The sequence below is a fragment of the Perognathus longimembris genome, chromosome 11 (genome assembly GCF_023159225.1).
Source record: "Perognathus longimembris pacificus isolate PPM17 chromosome 11, ASM2315922v1, whole genome shotgun sequence".
Lineage (NCBI taxonomy): Eukaryota > Metazoa > Chordata > Mammalia > Rodentia > Heteromyidae > Perognathus > Perognathus longimembris.
The window spans coordinates 19907164-19914663 of NC_063171.1; positions in this window are offsets into that span (position 1 = coordinate 19907164).

Consider the following 7500-nt stretch of genomic DNA (forward strand, 5'->3'; position numbering starts at 1 on the left):
TGAGGCCTTCTCTTGGGATGCCTTGTCACTATCCCACATTCTACTCAACTTCTACATGCTATTATGTTCTCAAACCTTGTAACTCCCAGTTCTCTTCATAAACATGTCTTCCCAGTACAAAAAAAATGAAGTTATTCCCAACCCAGTACTTATAACTAGCTTTCTTTATAAGATGTTTTCCTTTTCTTTGCAATTAAATAATTGCTGCACTTTAAAAAATAACATTAAACTTCCTCAGTAGGGCTTCTTTGACAATATTCAGATAATTATAGAGGCCAAACTTGCTTCTGAAGAATTTCAGTCTGTGTTATCTGTGGCGTGCATGAACATTAGGCCTCTGGGACACACACAGTAAGTTACAGACTACTGTGACAATACTGTCAGAGAATCCCCAGAGATCTCAAAGAGTGAAAAATATCCTAAAACTTAATAGCTGCTCTTATTAGCCATCCTGTGTGTCAGGAACCTACCACTAGGTGGCAGTCTATCAGAAGAAATTGTTTTTTTCTCTTCCATGCTGCAAATTTCTGGGAACAACGAATTAATGAAAAGATGAGATGATATCCTACTGCTATTCCTCATCCTCCTCTTCCAAAGATCAGTGCACACCTTCAATTGTAAACATTCCTCTTCAATCTTTATCTCAATATCCAAATAATAAAAAGGTATAGAAACACAGAAATTAGGCATAGAAAATTAAAAAAAAAGTTCTTCCCAATCTGGGATTAAAAAAATACAAACTTTAATTAGTTGTATGATGTTTGGGTTTTGAAGATAAAGATGAGATGATTTTTATTTTTTGCCAGTCCTGGGGCTTGAACTCAGGGCCTGAGCACTGTCCCTGGCTTCTTTTTGCTCAAGGCTAGCACTCTGCCACTTGAGCCACAGAGCCACTTCTGGCTGTTTTCTATATATGTGGTGCTGGGGAATCGAATCAGGACTTCATGTATACGAGATGAGCATTCTCCACTAGGCCATATTCCCAGCCCCAAGATGATTTTTTCATCTTTTCTTTTTTGTTAATAGCAGATACTTAAGTATCTGTTCAAATGTAGTTTATGAGTATTTTCTCTTTCACAAATACAACTCTGTGTTTTATTTATATCATGTGCAACCAAGGGAGGTTCTTGGTTCTTGTAGTGAGGAGGGCTCCCACCTCTTGACTTCTTGCAGGAAGAAAGGAGGGATGATGAAGATGAACAGTGAGCTCTGTTGGGTACACACAGGGAGACCCTGCCCCCTCATCTGTGTCTCTGTGTCTGTGTCAGTGTCTGTGTTTCTCTGTCTGTCTCTCGGCTCTCTATGTTCTTCCAACCTACTACGGCATGCCAAGGAGACCTAGCACAGTTCTTCAAAAACAAACAAACAAAAACAACAAAACAAACCAAAATCCTCTGCTTTAGCATTTGAGGTAGAGAACTGTGAGAAATATATTTTAGGTCTTCTTTGAAGAATCTCATTTTATGTGCCTTCTGGTGAAAGAAAATATTCCTATGAGCTGGGAATATTGCCTAGTGGCAAGAGTGCTTGCCTTGTATACATGAAGCCTTGGGTTTGATTCCTCAGCACCACATATATAGAAAAGGCCAAAAGTGGCGCTGTGGCTCAAGTGGTAGAGCACTAGCCTTGAGCAAAAAGAAGCCAGGGACAGTGCTCAGGCCCTGAGTTCAAGCCCAGGGCTGGCAAAAAAAGAAAAGAAAAAAAAATTCCTGGTAAGAATTCCATTCCATGAGGTGGATGAAATTTGATGTGTGAGTGTCTGTCTGTCCTGGGCTTAAACTCAGGGCCTCATGTTCTTGCTTTTTCACTCATGGATGGCATCCTACCACTTGAACTACAGCTCTGCTTCCAGCTTTCTGCTGGCTAAAGTGGAGATAAGAGTCTCTCAGGTTGCCTGCCCAAACTGGTTTTGAACATCATCCTCAGATTTCAGCCTCCTGAGTAGCTAAGAGTATAAAACCGAGCTATTGGTGCCCCGCTTTTAGGTAGAACTGACAACTGAATTTGTTGGCAACTTGAATAACCCTGGATGTAGGAGGCTGAGGCCCTCTTGGACCTAGGGGGTGGGGGAGAGAGGTTAGTTGCTCTTGTGGATCCTGTTTCTTTGGCACAGTCTCAGGGTATTGTCAGCCTGCACCAGTGTACCCAGAGCTGAGCGCTCAGAGTCATTTCCACTGCCTCTTTTGGCCAGGGTCATCCAGGGTTTAGAAAAGACTTCTGGGAATTAGTCCAAAGACTTGTTTCCTTTCCCTTCCCCTTGCTCTTCCCTCCCTTCCTTCCTTTCTTTCTTCTTCCTTCCTTCCTTCCTTCCTTCCTTCTTCTTTCTTTCTTTCTTTCTTTCTTTCTTTCTTTCTTTCTTTCTTTCTTTCTTTCTTTCTTTCTTCTTTCTTTCCTCCTTCCTTCCTTCCCTTCTTCCTTCCTTCCTTCCTTCCTTCCTTCCTTCCTTCCTTCCTTCCTTCTTCCTTTCTTTCTTCTTCTTTCTTTCTTCTTCTTTCCTTCCTTCCTTCCTTCCTTCCTTCCTTCCTTCCTTTCTTTCTTCCTTTCTTTCTTTCTTTCTTTCTTTCTTTCTTTCTCTCTTTCTTTCTTTCTTTCTTTCTTTCTTTCTTTCTTCTTTCTTTCTTTCTTTCTTTCTTTCTTTCTTTCTTTCTTTCTTTCTTTCTTTCTTCCCCCCTTTCATTCTATGTTGTGCCAATCTTGAGTTTGAACCCAGGGCCTAGGTTGCTATCCCTTTTTTTTTCTGCTTTAGAAAGAAAAACATTTTTAAATTAATTTTATTGTCAAGATGATGTACAGAGGGATTACAGTTACACATGTAAAGTGGTAAGTACATTTCTTGTGAAACTTGTTACTCCTTCCCTGAGCTTTTTATAGTTGTTTTTTTTCCAGAGCTGAGGACCAAACTTGGGGCCTTGCGTTAGCCAGGCAGGCGGCTCTTGTGCTGAGCCAAATCCCCAAGTCCTTCCCTGAGCTTTTTTATTCAAGGCTAGCACTCTACCACTTGATCTGCAGCTCTACTTCCAGCTTTTTGGTGGTTAAATGGAGAAAAGAGTCTCAACAGACTTTCCTGCCTGGGGCCGGCCTTGAATCACCATCCTCAGATCTCAACCTCCTGTGTTGCTAGGATTATAGATGTGAGCCACTGGCACTCAGCAAAGGCTCAATTCTTATTCCCATGCTCACTTCTCAGGTGAATATCTTATCTAAAGCCAAAGTTATGTGATCTTGGAAGGGAAATATGCAATCTATATTTGTATACATATATATATAGTCACATTTAAGTTATATGTTTAAAATAGGTATACAAATGCAAAATGGTGGATAGTATTTAGTTCTCTCACTTATATTAAAAGGAAACATGATGGGTGTAGCAATATACTTATATATGCACTGATATTTTAAGAAAGGTAACACTGACGTTCAAGATACCCAACACTGGGATCAGCATTAGCAAACTAGGATGGTCGTTGATCTCAGAGATGGAAGGATACTGCAGGTTCTCTGACCCACGATATCCATGCGTTGGCCACTTAATTATAGATGGAAACTCTGGGTTGGAGGGGACTCCAAGGGCTTGAAGTGGGGGTAGCATACTAACCTGTACAAGCATTTTGTTAACAATAGGTGCATGCCCACTGCAGTCAACATGCTGTGTGGGCCTGTTAGTCCTGTTTGAAATGTTTCCTCTGGTTTGTTCGCATGTAGGTAAAATTGAATTTTGTTCAGTTAGAGGATAAGTCTATTATTTATTTAGAATCTGGCTTGGATATGTCTAGTTATGTGGCATCAGTCTGCCTTCAATTGCAGAGTGGTTTCTTTTATCTTGGGTCTCTTGTCTCGTACCAGATCTCCATCCCATTCTTGCCAAGACAGGCTTCGCTTGGTTTAATCTTGTGACCAGAAATAAGCACGTGTGTGTGTGTGTGTGTGTGTGTGTGTGTGTGTGTGTGTATGTTCCCAGTGCTATGGATGTAGAGTCTGTGTGGTCTCAGGCTTAACTGTGGCATTTGCACCAGTGGGAATAGTTGCTACCTCAGTGGCACTGCATTGGCATGCTCAACCCCTCCCTCCAACTCTCATCATTGCTTCTGGCAGGCAGGACACAACATGGTGGTACCTGCAAGGTGGTCTGTTGGCCACCGTTCCTATTCTTCCACTTTGGATTCTTTGTCATCATCTACCCTAAAGCCACTAGGGGGCAGTGTCTCATTTCAGCCACAGGTACTCTCCCTATGTCAAGGCCATCTAGCTCCCTGTCCCTAAACTTGTAGGGAGAAACTCCTATTTTGGGGGGTGAGGACTTTACAATATTAGATTTTATTTTATTTTTATTATTATAAAGGTGATATACAGAGATCTTAAAGTTACATAAGTCAGGTAATGAATACACTTCTTTCTGGACATTCTCTCCAAGTTTTCCCCTCCCAACCCACCGGCAAGTTGTGTAGTTCATTTTCAACGTATTATCTAGTGACTGCTGAACTTGTTCACCCTTTATTCCCCCATTTATGTGTCCCCTTCATTACCCTGCTAAAGACAGATAAACAACAAAAAAAATAAGACAAAAAGGAAAGAAAAGGAGACAAGGAAAAAAAACTTCTTGATTCTATTTCTTGGAGTTCATTTTGATATATATTATTTTATATGATCAGGGGCACAGAGACATTGCACCTTTGTGTTCCTCTTTCAAGAACGTCCTCCTCTGGTATCACTGTGTTTGACAAGAAATGTACTTACTATGTTACATGTGTAATGTAATCCCTCTATGCATCACCTTGACAATGAAATTAAATTCTATATAATTTATCAGGTCCCAGGGTATTTTAAAATATAGCTTCTGCATATGAGAGAAAACGTGTTGTTTGTCTCTGAGCTGGGCTTACCTCACTTAGCATACTTGTCCTAGGTTTATCCATTTTCCTGCAAATGACATAATATTATTCTTTCCAATGGCTATGTAAAATTCCATTGTGTGTGGGGTACTAAGAGAAGCTCCTTTCTTTGTGCTACCTTTTCCCACTGGAGCTTCAAAGTAGCAGATCTGTGTGGATTGTTTTTCCTGAATGCTTCCCTCTCACCCTATAGACCACCATAAATTTTCCAGCAGCTCCCTTCGCTTTACATTAATCAGCACCTGCTACCAGGCCAACTGCTCCATTAGTGTGTGTGTGTGTGTGTGTGTGTGTGTGTGTGTGTTGGCACTGGGGTTTGAACTCAGCATATAGGTGCTGCCCCTTAATTTTTTGTGCTCACTTGACTTCTTGAGCCATAGCTCCCACTTCTGGCTTTTTGCTGGTTAATTGGAGATAAGAGTCTTATTGACTTTCCTGCTTGGGCTAGCTTCAAACCATAGATCTCAGCTTCCTGAGTAGCTAGGATTACAGGCAGGAGCCACCTTATCCTGTATGCCATAGGTTTTATCAGACAGAGTGACTCTTAGTGGTGGGTGCAATTGAGCTCCAAGCTGTTAACCTGGCCACACTCATTCTGCTCATACTTATACATCTGTGTGGGAATTGTCTACTGGAAGGTTTGCTGCCAGTGGTTTGTAGGTTTTTGAGAATGATTTTTTTTTTTGGTCAGTTGTGGGGCCTGAACTCTGGGCCCTGGGTGGTTGTCCATGAGCTCTTCAGCTCAAGATTGGTGCTCTATTACTTGAGCTACAATGCCACTTCCAATTTTCTGGTGGTTAATTGGATAAAAGTCTCACAGACTTTTCTACAGGGGTTGGTTTTGAACTGAGATTCTCAGGTCCCAGCCTCCTGAGTAGCTAGGACTACAGGCATGAGCCACAGGAGAATGAATTCTTAATTGGCTGGTGTTCATTCTTACATCTGTGATATAGAAAACCTTGGAAAAATTTTCTTTTCTTGTACTGATCTTGGGGTTTGGTCAGGATCTGGATGGTTTCCCTGAGCTTCATTGCTCAAGACTAACACTCTAACACTTGAGTGCTCAGCTCCATTTTCAGCTTTTTTTTCCCTTGGCAGTTACTTGGATATAAGAGTTTCAAACCACAATCTTCAGATCTCAGCATCATTAATAAATAGCTAGGATCACAGGCATAAACCATCGACACCAAGCTTGATAAATAATTTTGAAAAATGAATGTAACTAATTAATGTAGATAGCAAAAGAAGCATCCCATCTTTACCAAAGGGAAATTCAGGCAATACATACAGGAAAGAACTCTGTGTGTGTGTGTGTGTGTGTGTGTGTGTGTGTGTGTGTGTGTGTGTGTGTGCATTGTTTGTGTGTTGTTATCAGGGCTTGAACTCAGGGCCTTGAATAAGCTATTCTACTTGAGCAACACTCCAGTTCACCTTTTTATTTTATAAACAACTATATTTTTGGGATGGGAATGTGGCTTAGTGGTAGAGTGCTTGCCTAGCATGCATAAAGCCCAGTGTTTTATTCCTCAGTACCATATACACAGAAAAAGCTGGAAGTGGCACAGTGACTAAAGTGGTAGAGTGCTAGCCTTGAGCAAAAGAAGCTCAGTAACAGTGCCCAGGCCCTGAATTCCAGCCTCAGGACTGGCAAAAAAACAACACAACAAAAAAAACTAAATAAAACAAAAAGACAATGACATTTTTATTATCTCTAAGTGGTAGTTAAACATATCATTCAACACATCTATTTATGAATTCAATACATCTTTACTGATATCACTCCTTTCATCATTCTTCCTCATTTCTCCCAACCTAGCCCCTCCCCTCAATTGTCTTAGTTTACTAAGATATGCATTGAATATTATGACTGTATTATCTTCTCAGTTCAGCTTTTTTTTTTTTTTTGCTGGCTAGTTATGGAGAGATTTTTCCCAGTTTGGCTTCAATCTGAGACATTCAGATCTCAGCCTCCTGATTAGCTAGGATGAATAATCCTGAGATACAGTACCCAGTGGAGAAGCTATTCCTAAAGGGAATCATCTACTGCCCAAAGAAGCAATTCAAACTATCTAGGGGCGAGAAAGACCCAGAGTAATAACAGCAGCATGGCCTGGAGACTTCATCTTTTGTTCTGAGAGAATCACATGTTAAACAACTACTTGCCTACCTTCCACTGTGTTTCTGAGGATTCAGTCTGGCAAAACATATTGATCAGAAGGGGTAGGTAAGGGACACACAGGGACAGAACATTATTTTTTTCTGTTGCCTCATTCCTTATTCAAAGAAATGTTGTTCATGCAATGCTCTATTCACCGACATTCTTATCACAGAGGTAAAACTGGCAATGGTGACGGAGATTTGTTAGTGTTGGATGTCAGATGTTTTTCTCTTATTGTTTCCTGAAAGTGAGCTTGATCTCTTGGGGCAGTCCTCTCAGTGTCAATGGCTTTAGCTTGGAAAGCAAAATGATGTGACTTCCTGGGACTTTATTGCTCTTCACACAGCCAAGAAGCAAGCCCATGCATCACAGTCTAGGCAGACATGGTTCAAGGAATGTGTGAGACAAATAGAGGCATTCATTACATTTATTATGTTAAGAACATTTTATTTT